Genomic DNA, 21,623 nt, shown 5'->3' on the forward strand with positions numbered 1-21,623 from the left:
ACCTTGACCATGTCACCAAAGGGTAGGCCTATGAAAGGGGAAGATAAGATTTCAGTCTGAGATGAACTTTAGCATCGGCAGATTCCTATAAGCTATACTATCACGAAGCAAACTCCCTTTCTGATATCACATTCTTTCCTCACTTGCACAGTTTACACGACAGGTCTCGCTTCTTTTTCTGTACTGCGTAATTTAGTAATCATCCACAAGCGTGATTTGTGTGTTAGCCAGCGCAACTCGTTCTCAGAGGAGCGCTTTGACTTGGATTTGTTTTCGCTTGACCTGGTTATATAGGTGTTTTTACGCATTTCCTTACTGAAAGTCTAATGACAGGTATTAATTACTTACAAATGGCCTTTAAAAAACCGGAGGTTCACTGCCGCCTTCGCATAAGCTCGCCATCGGTCCCTGTCTTGAATAAGATTAATCCAATCGCTATCATCTTAACCCACATCCCTCAAATCCATTTTTATATTATACTTCCAGCTATATCTCGGCCTATTCAAAAATCTTTTTCCCTCCGGGCTCCCAAGTAACACTCTATATGCATTTCTCGATTGGCCCATACATGCTATATGTCCTACCCATCTCAAACATCTGTATTTGATGTTCCTAATTAAAACAGGTGAAGAATACAATGCGTGCAATTCTGCGTTGTGTAACTTTCTCCATTCTTCTGTAACTTCAACTCTCTTAGCTCCAAATATTTTCCTAAGCACCTCATTCTCAAACACCCTTAACCCCTGTTCTTCTCTCGAAGTGAGGATCCAAGTTTCACAACCTTACAGGACAACTGGTAGTGTAACTTTTAATGACAGGCATTACCATTCGGAATTGTGAGCAAATAGTAGCACGCTTGATATTTTTTATGCAGTTCACATAAGCCTAGCATATACGATTAAGAAATTATGTCTGTATAAGTGGTCGGAGTATCGCCGGATGACACCGGGTCCTATTCCTTAAAACGATAGCTTTGACTAGTGAAAAGAAAAAAAAAAAAAAGCAACAAATTTCCACTATCAGATGATTTTGTTTCCTAAACATAGAGATAAGTAAACTGAGTTTTACTGGGACTAGTCCGAACACTTTAGATAATTTTGACTACTCAAGGACATTAATTGGTCAAACTTTCAGTCATGTTCTAAGTTACTTTTGAAGCAAAGAAAAATAACACATTACACAACAAAATATTGTGGTTAATTGTTTCAAGTGAAAATTTTTAATACAAAATCCTAAAAGAAATGCATATACAAAGGTATGTGAAGCAACGCATACTATGATATGCCATCTTACTTGGTAAACTTATTAACAATTGCCATTTCACAAGTTTTTCACAAAAAATTTCTCCTACTTGTCACTTGTCTCGTATTTTCTTGTCATTTTCTCACTAACCAAACTAGTCAATTTGAAAAGCAGAGCCCTAGCATAAAGGGGGGACATATATATATATATATATATATATATATATATATATATATATATATATATATAATTAAGATAGGGAAGCTCATTTTTGTAATACACTTTCCTCAATAGTATGGTGGAAAAATGTCTAAATAACTGCAATATTTTCCGAGTTAAGACTTAAAACGTGAGATTATGTCAACTGACTTGGCCATTTTAAAACGGAAAGAGCTTCTAACATTGTTTAGCTTGTCGCTCATTTCCCGTAATATACATTTTCCAAATCCGTTTTCCTCATAACTTAGAAATTTTTGGGATACAATCTTGAAATCTTGAATGCACGTATATTTGATATTGGAGAAAAAACCTGCCATTAGCACTGTTTTATCATTTGAAGTCAGTTTTTATTAATAACACTTTATGTAAAAATAACTATATTTAATGAATACAATACATTGCAAAAAATAGCGAAAACTTTCTTTATTGATATATTGAACTCGTAATTGAAGAATTTATTAATACACTCAATAACAAAATAAAGAACAAAGCATTAAAATAATATTCAAAATTGTCTAATTTAAGTCCTGGCTGTTATGTACACATACACAGCGTCCAAAAGTGAAGTATACACTCCTTGAAACAGTATTTCTCAGCTAAGAAATTAGATAGAAATCCGATTTTTGCGGTTTATCGTTCTGAAGTGAATGGAAATATGTTTATTTGTTTATGAACAAACATGCGGTGCAATTATCGATCGATGAACGTAAGTGGATACTGAAATGTTATTGAAAAGTAGAGAAAGTCGTTGAGGTTCAACGACGTTGGAAGGTTGAATTTGTAACACAACTACCAACAAGGTTAACAATCAACCGCACTACTGAAATTGAAAGATTTTTTTCCAGCTCATCAATTTATTTATTTATTTATTTATTTTATTGCCAGTAAGTTTGAAATGTATACAAATTAATAAATACAATGAAAGATAAACTAGCCCACTCCTGAATGAGTAGAGTCGTCCCTCACTTTAAATAGCAACGACCATCCACTTTCCTATTCAGAACAATCCAGATGAAGGATGATGATTGTTCAAAGGAACACGACGTGATGTTCACTCGCTCTCATAGTTTATGTATTTAAAAAACACTTTCTACTGGAAAACTATTGAAAATAAAAATAAGAAAATGGTTTCCATTTTTTGTGTTGCTCTTTACTAAAAAAATCATCCAACAGGATTAATGACATCACTTACGGTTAATTCTGTATAATGTAATGTCCGTCCTACAGTTTACGTAAAATATATGTTCACAAATAAATAAAATGTCATCGTACCAAAAATCACATATTTACGTTACCAAAGAAATACAAGGTTTGTATTCAGTTAGAAATATCGAAATTATAATTCTAGAGACATTATATATATTTTTTAAATTCTTCATCAAACACTTGTGCAAAGGATTTCTAAACATAGAACATCATAACAGCTTCAAGAAACCGAGAAACAGATTTTAAAATAGCGACATGTCTGAAGTTAAAAACAAACTTTGAACGTAGAGGGTAAATCTAAAAGCTAATCAAACCAAGTGTTCTAATCGATATAGAATTATTTGATGATGATCTCTGTTACAGGTACTTGCACTCGACCAATGTGCAAGGGGTCCTGCAGGAGTAGAAGACATCTGAGTGGAAGATTCCAGAGTAATAGGTGCTATTATATCGGCTAAGCGCAAACTAATTTCAAAGCTAAGACCTCGTAATAAATAATTATATACATTCATATGGCATTCTTCTATCATCCCATACATCGCCTCTTCACAAATAGGTCAGTTCACAAGGATTCATGGTCATGGAAGTTCATTCTGTTCTATTTTATTGAAATGAATCGAACTGTATTTTAATTTATTTCCTTCAATTCTACTACTTAATTCTCTTCTATTCGGTAATTGATAAATAGATATTTCTATAATCAGTCACAGGTGGAGTATAGCTTGTGCAGAATGGGATTCGTGTCCGGGATCCAATTATGTCTGGGCTGATTACCTGGCTGATTCTTACGTGAAATAAGTCACGTTTTTCTCCTAACTACAGTAGGTATGGAGAGTGACTTAGTAATTTGCCGCCACTTAAATATAACTCCCTCTCATGTTCTCCTTTTTGTCTACTTGTTCTCCTCTTAATAATATTATGCTCGTATTCTCTTCTTTACTCTGTTTTCCCTTGTTCTTCTTCTATTCATCTTGTAGTCGTTGCATTTCCCTCGTTCTCCTTGTCGGTATTCCAATATTTCTCCATCAGTACCCATGATTTCCTCGTATTCCGCCTTTTCTCCTTTTATTACCCTTATCGCCTTGTATTTCCCTTGTTCTAGTACTTGGATCAGCTTCAATTTCCTTGCATTCTCTTCTTCGCCTTGTCTTTTCCCTTTTCCCTTTCTCCTCTTTGTCCTTATATTTTCCTGTTTGTCTTCCTATTCCGTTGTTCTCATTTTATTCCCATTGTTCTCTTTCCCTTCACCTTCATCTTGTATTTCCTCACTTCTCCTTATATTTCTCTTGTTCTCATTATCTACCCCTTCTTCTTTTGTTCCTCTTCTTTTCACTTACTTATTCTTCTATAACTGGCCTTTTCGTTATGTCCTCTTGTTTATGTTTGGGTCCCTTTTTTCTTATATTTCTCCTTTCGTCCTTGCATTCCCCTTGTTTCCCTAGGATTTCTCTTGTTATATTTGTATTACTTTTGTTATTGTCTTCCCTTTGCTGTTCTTGTTTTCCACTTGTTATCCTTGTCATTTTCTTGTTCTCGTCTTCTTTTACTCTTTTATTCTTCTTTTTGTTCTTATAATGCCCTTGTTTTCATTGCCTCCTTCTTATGCCCCTGTTTCCACACTTCCACTTGTATTTCCCTTGTTTTCATTGCCTTTCTCTTATATTCTTTGACTTCTCTAATACTCCCTGTTTAGCCCTCGTTCTCCCTGTATGCCACTTGCTATGCACCTGACGACAGGTGTGCACACCTATACGTAGTTCTACGTAAGGATATGCTGTATAGTAAAACAATGTACCTGTCGACCTTTCTACTATAGGCTCCCGACAAGGAAATCTCAGAGCACAGAAACCAGCGGGCGTGACTGTCTCGCGCAGATGACGTATGCTCCTTATCCCAGAATGCTCTCACGCCTACTGCAGAGAGGTAAGAAGAGTATACCATGCGCGCAGCGAGAAGTTCGAACTAAGTTTTGCTTGTAGGATACCTATAATTTTTTCGAACTGCAGGTCTAAAGTTCGGTAATTCCTTAGAGGAATTTTGGCCTCATAACTCCAATGTCATCTTCTCGTCACCATTTCCACCAAAGCCAGAAGTTGTACAGGGGCGTTTAGCGTTCCAATATTAATAACCGTAATTTTTATTATTGTCCAAATTCTGTAGATTTTTAAAAACAAAAATTCACATGAGTACTTCAAATGATAACTATAGCTGAGTAAAAGAAATTCTTTAAAATAATCTAAGTTAATATGAGACCGATTATTTACTTTGCAGTTATTACGTTCATACTCATTGCAAAATTTAGGATTGCTATCAAACTACACGCGAAGCTCACATAAAATTACTTACAAGTTTTACAGATAAAAGGAACAGGATTTCACAAATATAATGGTCGTGAATGTTATCACAAAACGTGACGGAATCTAGAATATTCAGCATGCACAGTTCAGACAAGAAATGAATATTTCTTAAGAACTCAAAAAGCCTTGTTTTCTACAATTGAGTATTTCCACGTCAAATCGCACTGTACAAATTTTAACCTTGATATTTTTGATTGCGTTTATTTTTTTTACCAACTCAATGGGTCTAATAAACGAACAAGCGTATTTTTATTTCCTCCTAACTCCACATGTTTTTAAAATATTGCATGTTAAAATTCGTTAAAAATGTCGCACAATGTAGCATTGAAAGCGTCATATTTGTGAGGATATTTATGTTAAAAAGTTTTTGAAAACTGCATTTAAAAACCTAAAGTACTGTCTTTTGTTAAATATTTACTAATTAATTTTAATATAATTATTACAAATATTTTTATGATTCAATTTTTAAAAGTTAGATATCAATGTGAAATAGCCGTATTAAAAATCTAAAAATATGCTAATTAGGCGCACTGAAATATTCGTAATAATTCCAGAAAAAATCAGAATGGGATCTCCAATAGTTTAATGGAAATTTAATTACTTACAAAACAATGTGTGGCGGTCGGTGCAGCAGCAGTGGATGGGAAGCGCTGAAGCGCGCTGGGAGGTTTATCGGCGCTGGATGATCGAGTGAACGTTGCAACATTACACCCAGTACGGGTCAAGTCACTCGAGGAAACACTGCTAATTCTTATATCTTCAAATATTTGTACATTATGCTTTTGCTTTTTAAACGTTTGTTTTAATTCACACTAGACTTTAAATTTTCATTCGCCTACTTCCTTTCTCGAAAAAAAAAATTGTTTTTACTAAATATTCAGTTTTTGACAACAGAATGAAAGAATGTAATTTTAATGTACAAGTTATTGTTTTTAGATTGTATCTGGCCTGCAAATTTTCAGTGTGGTTTTTGTGCTTATTCAATGGAGAAAATATAAATGACACGTTAAGAATGTTTTTTATGACCAATCAAACAGTTCCTTTTTGTGTTGTTATAGAATCTTGTATAGGCTGGCTCTCGTTGCAAGTCTTTTAACAGTTCCTCCAATGCCATTACATGGATCTTTACCATGCGGCGTTGCAAAGAAGCGTCATTCAGTGCTAATTCCATAATCGTCTTCATGTAAGCAATTATTTTTTAAATTCTTTTTGTTTTTGTATTGTGAACTTGATCCATCGGAAGAGTAGATGATTTTTTTTTTCATATCATTGAATTCTTGCTTTAAAAATTGATTGCTTCGGATTAAAAAAAGTGAAAGGAATCGGTGTCATGCTTTCTGATATGACAATAATACTTTTGTGACGAATTTCTGTATCTTCTTTGAAATATACTACGAAAGTATGTATTGTGGCTTGGCATTTGTTCCAATGCATACCTGTTACTGAATCTTGTATTACAAATGAATAATTTTAAGAAAAGTCTGTAATAACTATGTAATTTTCAGGTTGTACATTTTCTTTACATATGGCTGACTTTAGAATGGATGACAATGCATTTTCTACATGGAAAAGCTTTACTTGCTAGGGAGTTTTACTTTTTGAAACTTTTCACGGGGGTACCGTATTGTTATTGTTGTAGTTTTATTTTCTTGATAGGGGATTCTATTGACATCTAACTGTTGTTTAATTCCTCAATAATACTGATTTCTAGCGTTGTGTCCATAGAACTGCTAGAAGAATGAGATAATCACTTTCTCTGTCCGCATTTTCAATTGATTCATGTTTATTAATATCACAAGAACTACCGCCTCAACATATAACTTCACCTGACTTTTTCGGAAGTTGACAGATTTTTTTACGGAACGAATCACATATTCGCACATTCAAAGACTCCTTTAAATTGAGCTTTATCAATAAATCGCGACTTACGCGTCTTAGTGTACTTTTATGTTTAAAAGCGTAATTAGGAAGGTCAAATGGATTTAAACAATTGTTATATATTACACGATCTTTGCTGTAACTGATGTTGTATAGAAGTCACTTCACTCCATGAAATTCAAAACCTGACTGATTATTTTTCTCTTCTATATTTTATCTCCTGCCATGTGTTTATTGCCATAAAGTTTACTGTCTTACCCACCTTGCTATCTTTAAACACTTGGCTATATTACAGTCTAAACATACATCATTGTGAAGAACTCCCCCTCTTAGCTGGGCTGACAACAATAAAATAACTTTAGAAAAGATATTTACTGTCCTTAAGGTATTAAACATTTGATGAATGAATGCATTTGTTTGCGACATCAGTTATATGCAATGGGGGATTTCGTAAAACTTTTCGCGGGAAGCCTTCTAGCCTACTGCCGCAAGCAGTTCATTAGCTGGGAACCGCGAGCGCATGCATGCTTCCGGGAAATACATTTTTACAAATGTATGTGTGCAGATCCCACATTTCTAAATGCAGTACCGTAGTTTACAGATAATACATCAGGGAACAATCCTATATTTTTTCCGATTTTTAACTGGGCTATTTAATATAGTAATTTTGCTTGGGGGGATCATGGTGCTAACCACACGATACATCCATTCTGGTTGGATGATCGTCCACCTCTGCTTCGGCATGTGGACGTAAGGCCAGTAACCGGCTGTCGGTCTAGGCCAAACATGGGCAGTAGCGCCACGGATTATTATTATAATTTTGCTTTGAAAAATAAATTATTAAAGAATTAGGCCAAATTTGAAATTTATTTGTGATAGGCCTAAAATAATAAAAAGTGTTGTATTTAGTCTTTCAAATGCGCCAAACCGCAAATATCAATTATATGTAAACACAGAGTTCCAAGTGAGTTTATGTAAGAGTGCGCGCATAATTTGAGTTATTTCAATAGCCATAACTACACAAATAATAAAATTAATAATTGTGGAAATAAAACAATACGGGTCTCCTTATTTGATGTCTGGAATTTAAAAAAAAAAAAATTCGAACATTTACGAGAAGGTCGTGTTTATTGCTGTGCGATTTGACGTGGTATGACTCAACTTTCTTAATACTCGCCTTTTCTCTCGTATCTCTTCCATACTGAATTTCCATTTTCCACAATTTATTTTCTACCGACTTCTCACACTGAAAAATACCGGATAAACTATTAATAGTCACTTTCCCTTTTTCTTACATGCGAAGATTAATGGACAATCTCTTTTCTGGAAATAAAGGAATGTCGTCTGTAGTATGATACCCCAAACGTACACTAATTTCAGTAATCTTATTAATATAATCTATTTCTGAATTTGTTTTACAAAATATTTAAGTACACTAATAAATACTAAACGGCATTAATTAACCTATATTTATGATATTACCATAATATGTAAGATTCATATAGGCCTATCATCACAAATATTCAATGTTATTGTGAACATAGAAGAAAAGAGAATGTTAATAATAATAATAATAATAATAATAATAATAATAATAATAATAATAATAATAATAATAATTTTTTATTTAACCTCGCAGATTTAAGGCCTTACGTCCTTCTCTAACACTATATTATATTGATCTGCAAGAGAAAAAGAAATTTGTTGGGTATCTGATCGAGAAGAAACTGCCTATTGAAGGATGGATACACTAGAAGAGTGACCGGCATGTTCCGTGCTCTGTGACGTCATACCACGGAGCCGTCACGCTCTTTGCTCGGCAATCTCTGTATACTGAGCACAGCGAGGAGAAAAGGTTCATCTGAACAGTGGTGGTACGGCGCCTATGCACTGACAGAGCGCGATTCATTCCTCTGAGGTAGTATGGGAACAGCCCAATTACAATACATTTATACGAAAATAAAACTGTAAATCCTTGATAAATCAATGTAACAAAATATTTTTGTTTGTAATCAAATTTAATATACTTATAATAATATGAAATTCATAATACAGCCAGCTGCAGAAGCGTTCGCATTATGTAAATGAGTCTCCGAAACTGCTATAATATACAAATATAGAAACAAATAATTTAAGCTGTACTACAAGACTTTGTCTACTCGGAAACGTCAAAACAGTTCAAGTGTTTTAACAGACATTTTCCTACACAATATATAGATTGAACTATATAGGCCCTAACTTGGTGAGTAGTATGCAAAGTATATTTCAACTTTTGAAACACACCATCACTTTGTGTTACTACCGTGCCCAAGTTAAATGCTTTGTCGAGATCAAACTGTGTTATGGAGTATGGAGGAATGGCGAATTGTTTGATTTGTGGCAAGCTGTTTCAGCATGTAAAGAAATACAATGCCATTATTCTGTACGCCACACAAATGATTATTGCAGAAATTGAAAGATAAGTTGTTAAGTGAAGCTAGGGAACACACTGTCAGTGAATCAATGGTAAGCTTAAGTCTTAAGATATAGGATTTCACTAGCCATTGCAAAGAATATGCGTTCTTTTAATGACGGGGAATTTGCCAAAAATGTTGCCATCATGAAGGCTCAGTAGTTATTCCCTAGCAAAATACAGGAATGTGATTCCATCAATTTATCTCCAAGAACTGTCGTATCATTGCTGCACTGACGCCACTGCGCTGGTGCGTGATAATAGTAATACGACTGAGCTGCTCGCTCTTCCAAGCTCTTGAGGCCTGACTGGCTCTTACGTCATAACTGCAGCATCTGCCAGCCACTGCATTAGAAGGAATGGTAAACGGGAAAAGAGTTCGGGGAGAAGGAGATATAAAGTGATAGACGACATTAAGATCATTCCCGCCCATTCACCCGAATCCAATCATCCGAATCAAATATCCCCAATGTATACATACCCGAAAGGACAATCCTCCAAATACAAGCACGCTAAGTTTATGACCCGAAAATTTTCCCCGAATTATAAATCCTGAAGGGTACAAAGCCCCGAAAGCACCACGAACTAACAAAACATTCTGTTGCTAAGCTACGGAGGGTCAAATAGTGAAAACTAAGCAGAAACGTATCGCAACTCACTACAGAAAACGTGTTAAATATTTAAATTAATAAGGTTTCGTCAGGTGTGTTCGTAGTGTTATAGGAACGTCAGAGTTTGAGGAAGACGTTGAGGAGACTGAAAAATCCAGACCAATCAGACAAACCTCAATCCATATCCGATGTAGAAGAAGTTTCCAAGTGTTACTCAAGGACTTCTCAAGGGGAACAGTTGTCTTGTATGATTACTCCAGTCGCAAATGTGGAGACAGATTCTCGTGTGACTCTGTTTGCCATATGTTAAAATTTAGAATTGCTAATGAATAGTCACACTTGATACCTCCATGGCACAACCAAGGTTTGTCCCATTTTGTTCTCACAGTGAGATATCGCGAAGAAAAATCCAAAGATGGAGGACGATTTTGTGACCTTACCAATCGTGCACGCATTTTTCCCAAGGAAAAGTAAAGCTCTGTACGCAAATTTTTTGTACCAAATTTAAACGCTACAAGAAGAATGGAAATCGCAGTCGTATATTCGGAAATAGTTATGTGGTGACTTTGAAATAGCTACCATTACCAATGACACAGAAATGTTTTGTAATAGCCGAATATCCTGCTGCTTTTTTCTCTTAAACCAAAACGTGCACAGACTTGTGCCTGCTGGAGGCATTACAATGATAAGGAAGTCAGAGAAGTAGAAAGCATTTGTTCATTGCGAGCATATTAGGAACGCTTATTAGGAGATAGAACCAGGCTACGTGTTAACCATTTTAGATATCTTCGATCTCACTTATGTTACAGATCAGAGAGTAAGAGGCAAAAGACTTGCCAAACTTCCACGTTTTCCTACGAATTTCTGGAGCCAACACAATGCGAATTGGAAAATAATCACCGCACGAGCAACTGAGGGGTGGCATTACCGTTTAAAAATTCTCGCAGGTAAACAGCTTTCGAATTTTTGTTTCTTCATAATCATTATGGTCCAAAACATTTGAGATTATTAATTTTCTGGAACTCGTCGTCTGGAAGAAAAGAGTTTCGGGGGAAGTTAATTCGGGGAAATTGGGTTCAAGGAAATACCAATTCAGATTAAGAGCTTCGGGTAATTACGTCCGTGAATACATCAAGGTTTCTGAATCATATGGGGATACAAAGAGGAATGGAGAAAATAGGAAAGATTGGAGAATCCTGAGATTTTAGTGAAAGACCTGCCCTCTGGCAGAAAACTATAAATGAATGAATGAATGAATGAATGAATGAATTATAAAATATTGCCAAGCATTTAGAAATGACCACCGACATAACTCAGGTGGTAGCGCGTTTGCTTGTTAATCAGCAGTTGTGCTCGGGCAGGGTTTAATTCCCGTTTGGGCTTGTTACCTGATTGGGTTTCTCCGAGGTTTTCCTCAACCGTAAGGAGAATGTAGTTCTTCTATGATGAATCATCAACATCATTTCACCACATACCATCTTTCAATCACCAATTCTATCCTCCTAAATAGTTGTTGAAACAGCGTGATTAATAACAAAATAAAAAATTATAAATGTAGATCTCATAAATATAATTATTAAAATGGCTCCTTGGTAAGACCAAATGTAGACGATTATGTCAAGAGCAAGGATAAATGAAAAGGCCTGTTTCCACAAATTTATTATGAATGAATTCAGAAATTAATCCTATCAGATGGAAAATTGAATGAAACCGAAATTTTGTACAAACTACTAAAAAAAGCAGTGAAGAAAACTGGGAAAAAGACTATGTCCTAATTCTAGTAGATTTGAATGCCAGAATTGGGGATTCAGATATGAAAAGTATCATCGGTCCACATGAAGAAAGTACAATAAATACAAATGAACGAAATCTAAGAGTATTTTGAGTATGTAACAGCCTAGAATGACTAATTCTTTTCACCACATAAAAATATTCAAAAATATATTTGAACAGAAAGAAGTACCTAAATCAAGCAATAACTATATTATCACTAATGAGAAAATATTATTTTCACGAACTTTGTTCACTCCAAGATTATGATGCGCTTAGAGCACTGCAAAACTTAGAGATAAAACCGACTCATAACATAAATATTAGTTAGGTAAGAAGAACATATTACCTAACTCACTTTGTGAAGAGAGTGACTTATAGTCATCAATGTTGTTTAACGATTTACTTTAATCTACACTTACAAAATTCAGAACACTCAGAGATAGTTTCTCAACACCATTGCCAATCTTTCTTACTGCAGTATATAAAGACATTGCGGAGACTGACTAGTCATGAACACGGCAATATTCTTCGAAATAATTCAGTTCTGAGGTATGAAGCAGGTTTACTTTTCATAGCTTTATTTAGATTATTATTATTATTATTATTATTATTATTATTATTATTATTATTATTATTATTTTGGAATTACGTAGAATCTTTTCGAAAATGCAATAATTAACCCGCTGAATTATTCATAAATTGGGTTCACATTACTGATCGGAAAGAAAATCCTAATGCACATGCTAATCAATTTAAATCTGTTCAAAAACAGCCTAAATCTAATTTCTGGTCCACACCTGTGGAATAACGGTTAGCGCGTCTGGCCGCGAAATAAGGCGGCCCGGGTTCGATTTCCGGTTGGAGCAATTTGCCTGGTTGAGGATTCATAGAAGTATAAGGTAAAAAGTTGTGGTTATATTTAATTTGTTTGGTATTAATTGTTATAGGAGTCAACGTTGCACCAGTGCTTGAGCCTATTACGTTACTATATTTAAAATTGGTCTCTCACATATAAATTCTGTGGCCAAATTTTTAACTAAACACTCTACGCACTTATTACCAATAATAATTATAATATAACTTATTAAATGTTCACAGAAATATGTTTCAAATTGAACATACCATGTAGATATTTGTGAATAACAACGCAAATCACTCATACACATGAATACGTTCGATACTATTATTTTTAATCTGTCATTGAGAAAAAATGCGTCATATCTAAAGCTCTATTTGGAATACAATTAAAAATTGCGGAAATATTAGAGACATTAGTTATACGGTACAAGGAATTAGTAAAATATTATACAATTTTTACTATATATCGGAAGGTACATTTCTAAAAGCAAAAAAAAAAAAAAAAAAAAAAAAAAAAAAAAATGTCATCTGTAGACTTACTGGTTATCAAAGAGAAAGGTACTGAATATAAATTTCAATTAAAACAGTATTCTTCTTACGGGAAGTAAAGGCATAAACACATAACTCAAATAAAATGCAAATGAATCTGCCCTGTTTCTAAATGAGAGAAGTGTAAAGAACATTAGCTGTCATTTCTAGAAAAATAGGATGCGGTCCCATGTAAGATTAATTTTTCTGCAGACAAAGCAATGCAATTCCTTTTTGTGCTCTTACAAATGATGAAGGTTTCAATTGCATCGTAAGAACCCATTCCACAGGTCTAAAGGTTTCTAATAACATAATCGAAAGGTTTTCCATACTACACTTCCAATAATTTCATTTTCAGGTACGTCTTAAAATATCTTAGACAACAATGGCCATGAATCGTCCCTTTGTCTTCATCTTTGCCATCTTGATTGTGATGGCGGTACGTATGAACCTACCATCTTTCCCCTACATTTAAGGTTAATTTAATTGAAAAGGTATATATAATCCATGAGAAGACACAATTTGTGACTACAAATATAGATAAAATTTACGTCATTGGAAATGTTAGTTTAAATGCGTGCAGTCTCCACCTCTTTAGTTATGTTAATAAAGATAACCTCGAGCCACTAACATACCATGAATAAACCGTATACATATACAACTTATATGTATAAATAGGTACACAAAGTGAACTGTAAGTAATGTCATAATAACAAATTGTTATTGAGATATTTTGCACCAGGGATACAAAATTATTGGTTACTTTAAAGTAAAATAAACCTATCGTATTTTCATTTTTTTCATTTAGAGTTTTAAATGTTTTAAATTTTTTAATAACTTGAAATAAGCATAGTTATAATTTACGATTTGTAGAGTATTCAATCGAAATGAAAATGTAGAAATATATTTTAATGTTTTCAATTCAGTTTCAAATAAGCATGTCTTATTGCCCATTTTCTCTAATATTGAATTAAAATTATGTTCTAGAATTCATTATAAATTTTCAAGATATTTTTTAAAGTGAAATGAGCATTTTTGATTCTCAGTTCTCTAACACAATTTCACACAAAACATTAATGGCATATTATCAGTATTTTTAGAAACAATGTAGATCTACATAACAATGAATTTCAACATGACAGGTGAAGGGATTGTTCAGAGCAACACAGCTTAATGTGTACTCCCGGTTCGTTGAAACTTTGCATGATGTCATAACTCTTGCATTTTAAAATGCAAATTTTTCTCGAAAATAATTTAAAAACATAGTAAAGTGGTATTTCACTTCTTCTTCTTTGCTCTCTTAACAAGGTATATTTCACCAGAATTAATGACATAACTTATGGTTCATTTGGTATGTATGTATGTGTGTATGTATGTATGTATGTATGTATGTATGTAAGTAAGTATGTATGTATGTATGTATGTATGTATGTAACGGTATTGGTATATTCATTCTCATAAAATTAAGTGCAATTTGTATATCAATCGTTAATGGTGTCCCTGTTACATTTCATACAGGTATATAATACCACGGGCGACTTGATGCTCCCTTCGCTTCTTTGTATACGGCCTTGACAATAGTAATATTATTTTTAAATTGGTTTGTTTCTCAATTCCACCGCGAGGCGCTGTCTGCCAAGGTGTAGGGTCCACAGCAGAAATACTCAATGTCAATTAAAATAAATGATTAAAGAGTAATAACAACATTCATAAATAATAAATAAGAAAATAATAAGGATTATTATGTTTAGTTATGTTAATTATGGTAAAAGCGTGAGTTTAAAAGCAGGGAAAGTAACACATAGTAACATGTTCAGTTTAAGTAACATGACGACAGAGGCATAATTTTGTAGTTCATTCGCTGAGTAGCACCCCCAGTCTAAACTGCGATGTTTCAAAGTAATTACTTGGGTAATTATTTACAATAACTTGTATTAAGTTTTATAATTTCACTCACTGCACTGATACATTCCACTTGATATTGCAGATTCAACAATCATAGTTCAAGATTTTGCGACTCAGTGGACTATAAGCCGCATTCTTCGTAGAAACAATGTTTTCAGTTAAAGCTGCTGCAGTGTTACCTAGAATTAACCGAACAAATTTCATAGTAATAATAATAGCAAGTCGTTTTTGGTCGTCTTCATCACAAATTGGCATTGCAAGAGAGGGCATCTACACAGTAACGGCTCAATTTATGAACACATGGTTTTCTAATATCTGTCACTTTATATCTAGGATAATGAGGGAATATTGTTAGCATAGCATTTGGTTTTAATCGTCTAAATTTCCCATTATTAGAATAACCTTCTTCCCTGAAATGTAAACTACAAACGACTGAAGATGGGGAGTAGCTTTTGGAACAAAGACTTGGCATGAAATCACTTTAAGCCATTTTCATATATTTCCCTTAATTACTTACTTATGGCTTTTAAGGAACCCGGAGGTTCATTGCCGCCCTCACATAAGCCCGCCATCGGTCCCTATCCTGAGAAAGATTAATCCAGTTCCTACCACCATATCCCATCTCCCTCAAATCCATTTTAATATTATCCTCCCATCTACGTCTTGGTCTCCCAAAGGTCTTATTCCCTCCGATCTCCCAACTAACACTCTATATACATTTCTGGATTCGCCCATCCATGCTACATGCCCTGCCCATCTCAAACGTCTGGATTTAATGTTCCTAATTATGTCAGGTGAAGGATACAATGCGTGCAGTTCTGTGTTGGGTAACTTTCTCCATTCCCATGTAACTTAGCCCCAAATATTTTCCTAATAATCTCTGTTCCTCTCTCAAAGTGAGAGTCCAAGTTTCACAACCATACAGAACAACCGGTAATAAAACTGTTTTATAGATTTTTTGACAGCAGACTAGATGACGAAAGCTTCTCAACCGAATAAAAAGAGGCATTTACCATATTTATTCTGCGTTTAATTTCCTCCCGAGTGTCATTTATATCTGTTATTGTTGATCCAAGATATTTAATTTTTTCCACCTCTTCCAAGGATAATTCTCCAATTTTTATATTTCCATTTCGTACAATATTCTGGTCACGAGACATAATCATCTTTCCATGTCACACGGAAATTCGTGGAATGATATTGTTCCTCCACTCTTTTTTTCTATTCGAAGTACACAATGGTACACAACAATATGCCATTTTGAATCACATCACAATAAACTCACATACCAGTAGAAAGAAGCACAATATTACTAAGTATATCGTACAAGAAACCATACACACATTCCTCAGCGAACCTTGGCAGTCAGTGCCATCTGGCGGGAATTTCATCCTATTCTCGATTACAGCTTTAACACAGGGATCAAAATGAATTGTCAATGCCGGTAAAGAGAAGCGAAGCGAGCATCAAGTCGGCCGTGATAATACAATCTTTCAAATATTAATATTTATTAGGTAACAAAAAATTAACCGCAACATAACTTGTATTCTTTAAGTGTTATAATTAAATTACAATAGTGTAATTTATTCCTGTCTCCATTTGTAATTTCAGATATTTGCCGCTGACCGCAGCCTTGTTGAAGGTGAGTCAAATACCAAACAGAGAATAAAATCCGGTGTTATAATCACCTGATCGCAATCTCAAACTCGCAGGTAGACATGATACGATTCTTAGAAATAATTTACGTCACTACTTTCTCGTATATGTAATCCTTTCGTAATAATATGTAAATCCACCGCTGTACAGTAACGGTGAGTGTGCCTGATCGTGAAACGAGCGTGGCCGGGTTTAAATACTGATTGAGACAAGTTACCTGGTTGAGATTTTTTCCGGAGATTTTTCTCAACCCAATAAGACGTTGGATCCCGGACTCATTCCGCGGCATTATCAACTTCATCTCACTCAGAAGCAAGATAAACATAGCACTTGGAAAAGCGTCGTAAAATAATCAATTGAAAATAATATGTAGGTATGTTACGTATGTGTCTCTGACGTTAAGCGAGGTGACGATGATAGGTAGTAAAGATTAATTTTTAAAATGTGGTTATATGAAGCAGAAAGAAATCAAAGTGACCATATTAATAATATTAAACTATAGTATATTAAGACACAAGGTTGGGAAGTGCTTTTTTAAAAATTGAAGGAAAATTTTAAAAAACGAACAAAGAAATTTTTTTCAGTTTCCCAGTTTTTGTAATGTACTTCACTAACTTATATTTGAATCGGGGAATACTAAAACGTTCTAAGTCACTATTTTTACAAAATTGATTTAATCGCGGGAAGCCATTCTTTGAAGGTACAGTAAATACAACTATGTTTGCAAAAATATTCTAAGTCAAGTTTCTTTGTATGGTGATATAAGAGTTCTGTATTGCGTAGTGAAAACAAAAACGTTCTAAGTCAGTGACGCAGAATCATTTTGTTTTCATTGGCCAGACTGATCGAGAACCTTTTCTTTTGTATTGGCTAGACTGTCCCGGTAAATTGAAACAGTGACAACTGAGTTTGTTTTCTAAGATTTCAGTGTTATTAAGAGATTGAAAATGGATGAAGAAAATAGAAGGAGAATTAATCAATCAAAAAAGTTTTATTCACGGCTTCAGTCTGAGGTATGTCCTGAAAAATGTAAAGAACATCATCATGTTCTTGCCATTGCATTCGATTATATGCAGAACATGTCATTGTCAGTAATCCGTGTACAAGGTATTTTTTTTATCTGAGACAGCTAATTGTCAACTTATTTTGCATTCATAATGTCAAGAAAAACCATGCAACTTTGTACATTTAACATGAAGGCATGAAGGCATAGCAAAAAAGGCCCTAATGAGATGTGGTTCTTTCGTTTTCGAATATCTTAGCTCTGTCCTAAATGATAGAAAAGAAGTTCATGTTTCCTCTGACAACTGTGGAGGCCAGAATAAAAGCCACGCTCTTAATAGTGTATTTTTGGCCTTCACAGATTCGGGGAGATTCGAGAAAATTGAACAATTCTATCCTATCAGAGGGCATTCTATTTGTCCTGCGATAGGAATCTCGCAATTGTCAAAAGGACCATGAGAAAACATGACAGACTTTACAGCATGCATCAGTTAACCAAAATTATTATAACTTCAAGTTTATCTAGAACGTTTATAGTAGTAGAAGTTGAAATATGTGACATTAAAAATTTTAAAGACTGGTGGCAAGAGTTTTACAAGAAAACGTGTGTATCCGAGGAAACAAGAGGACGACAGGTACAGAAAAAAGACAAAGTGCAATTTGGTATAAGCTCCGCAATGCATTGTACTTATGGCGGTGACACAGCTGGTAAAGGTACCGTAGTCACAAGAAGCCTCATTGATGGGTTACTGGTAAACACGTACTAACTATCACACAACATCTTTTCCAGTGCGATTAGCGTACGAGACAGGTAAAGTACATATATAAAACCACAAAAAGTACAAGACATTAGATCACTGTTGCCATTTTGTACAGTATGTTTTACAGTTTAGTATATTTTGAAAATAATATATATTTATAGTTATACTATCTATGTACGTTAGACTGTGAACAGCGGACTTATTCTCACTAAGACGTTTGTCATAGGTGTCGGTAAATGGAAAAAGTAATTTTAATTACAATTTTAGGGCAGTTATTTGTAATATTTCGAAATACTTAACTAGATCTGAAACAATTAATTTAGCAAAATCAACTTCCCTTAGTGGCAGCCGTATGCTGTAACGAAGAAAAAAACACACGTATAAGTCAGTTCACGTCCGATGCTTTTTCAATTCACAAACGGGCGGCTAAAGCAAAGAGATGCACTATCGCCTTGCCTTTTTAACTTTGCTCTAGAATATCTTATTAGAAATGTCCAGGATAACAGAGAGGGTTTTTGGAATTGAACGGGTTGCATCATCGCCTTGTTTATGGAGAAGACGTGACTTTGTTACGAGAAAATCCATAAACTATTAGGGTAAACATGGGAAATTTACTTTAAGCAAGTACAGAGATAGGTTAGGAGGTAAATCCCGAAAAGACAAAGTCTATGATATTGTACGAAATGGAAATATAAAAATTGGAAATTTATCCTTTGGAGTGATGGAAAAATTCAAATATCTTGGAGCAACAGTAACGAATATAAAAGAAAGTCCGGAGCATATTAAACCCAGAATAAATACGGGAAATGTCTTTTATTATTCGTTTGAGAAGATTTTTATCATACATTCTACTCTCAAAAAACCTGAAAGTTAGAATCTGTAAAAGAATTATATTACCGGTTCTTCTGTATGGTTGTAAAATTCGGACTCTCACTTTGAAATAGGAACAAAGGTTAGTGGTGTTTGAGAATAAGGTGCTTAGGATAATATGTGGAGCTAAGGGGAATGAAGTTACAGGAGAATGGAGAAAGTTGGATAACGCAAAACAGCATACATTTTATTGTTCACCTGACATAATCTGGAACATTAAATCCAGAAAAGAACAGAGCATGAAGCACTTATGTACGAATACAGAAATGCTTACAGAGTGTTACTTGGGATACCGAAGGAAATAAGACCTTTCGGGTGGACGAAGTGTAAAAGGGAGAATAATATTAAAATTGATTAGGAGATGATAAGATGGAAGAGACTGAATTAATCTCGCACAGGATAGGGACTGTTGACGAGGTTATATGAGGCCAATGAACCTTCGAATTCCTTAAAGCCATAAGTGAGTATAATGAGGAAGTATCGATCATCTTTATGAGAGTGTTAATTTGAACAATAAACTTGTGAGCATAATGTACTCGCAGATATTGGTTTTGAAGGAAATTCGAAGCAGACTTATGGTAAAAATGACATTCAGAACTCACATTTTCGATAGTGTATTTCCGTAAAAAGTATCGAAATATGTATTTCTCCTGCCAAGTGTAAGTCTCGGATGCATTAGGCCACAATTTTGCCTTTTCTTTTAACATTGCAAAATGTTGACCCCATTCGATTTTTCATTTTCGGAAAAATATAGTCACATGGATTCATATCCGATCTGTAGGCTAGCTGAGGAAGTGCTTTCCTCTTGTAATCAGTCATACGGCATTCACTGGCTCGGCGATTTGGTGTCTTGCATTTTCGTAGAGAAAGAGCACACCAGATTCCAATAGCTGTAGTAGATTCTGCCAAATTTTTGGGCACAGTTTCCTAAGGGATATGTCTGCACAAGTCATCCGTCTGTCTTCTACCAGAACAGTGGCAACATTTTCCTCTGTAGTGAAGTCCGATGATAATTTCAGTCTTCCAGTGGGTTGTTTATCTTCTTTAGCAATATGATCTTCGCGGAAACGTCCAGACTATGGTCTACTGTAGAGTCACGACACATTCCTCTCTAAGAAATTCAAACATTTCCGACGCCGTACGTTCACGTAAAGTTTCTATTTTAGTGACTGATCTTTGATCTCAGACAATGACGTCATATGACTGTTTTACGTTGTCCATGTGAATCGCTTTTACACAAAAAGTTTTAAGCAATTTAATTGAACTTGCAAAGAATCGTTCGGAATAACTCTCACTATTAACGCAAGAAATGACAACCAGGCATACCCATGGATTAGGAGCGCATGCGCAGTGAGTATTACGTCTGGGATCAGCCTCGTACTTGAACTTCGTAATTAAAAATTTGTGAGTATATATTATTTATATACGAGAGATAGAACACCGTGCCGGTTTCTGCACATCGATAATGCACAGAGATAATTCAAACTTCGAAGAAATGTTTGACGTAAAAGTTGAATCTAGGAGGTGAACAGACCAAAAGTCCAGCATTTGATTATGATCTCTGTTACAGGTATGTCATGTACAACTGGATCAGACTGTGTGAAGTACTGTCAAGATAAGAATTTCAACACTGGAAGATGCTACCATAATGGCTGCTACTGCTACCATTTACACTAGGAAAGTGAATAAATGTCAAAGTCGACCCTGGAAATAAATAATTATATGAATTAATCTGATTTTCGTTTATTTTTTTTCGCATTGTCTCGTTAGATACTAACCAATTCAAGAAGCATATATGTTTCCTAAATTCCATTCTATTCCATTTTATTGATCCATATAGGACACCATCACTATTTTATTCTCTTCATTCTGAAGGGTACTCTGAGAGGAAATTTAAAATTTCTAAACTAATCTAACTAGAAGTCTCAAAATTTGCATATTTATTATGATAAACATAAATAGTTTGTATATCAAGTTTTATCAAATTTGATGTAAAATAGTGTGAGTTGTTAACATTGCTTTAAAAAATCGCTATTCCTCCTACAAAATTTAACACTTTTGCCAGAAATGTAATTATCGTAACCTTTGAAGCTTCCAAACAAAACTTACTGACCAGGGTTTAATTAGTTTCACCCAAAAATTATTATAAGAATTATTTTATATTTTCAATCTTAAAAACAGTAAACAAATTTGCAACTGCTGCAAAAACAAATGAATATTGTAATTATTGTGCCACTTAACCATTACGGACTAGCATACTTTTCTTAAAACTACGAGTCGAAACTTTGTATTAATGATGTGGAAT

The 21,623-nt window shown here is 34.4% G+C and overlaps 1 long non-coding RNA gene across 1 annotated transcript; it reads left to right on the top strand.

Annotated features, from left to right (window-relative positions):
- Positions 1 to 12,227: 12,227 nt before the first annotated feature.
- LOC138712062 (uncharacterized) lies at positions 12,228 to 21,054 on the top strand. The gene is made up of 4 exons (XR_011335618.1): positions 12,228 to 12,287; positions 13,483 to 13,563; positions 16,641 to 16,671; positions 20,889 to 21,054. It is a non-coding gene; the product is annotated as an uncharacterized lncRNA (long non-coding RNA).
- The last annotated feature ends 569 nt before the right edge of the window (positions 21,055 to 21,623 follow it).

This window comes from Periplaneta americana, chromosome 13, assembly GCF_040183065.1.
Source record: "Periplaneta americana isolate PAMFEO1 chromosome 13, P.americana_PAMFEO1_priV1, whole genome shotgun sequence".
Lineage (NCBI taxonomy): Eukaryota > Metazoa > Arthropoda > Insecta > Blattodea > Blattidae > Periplaneta > Periplaneta americana.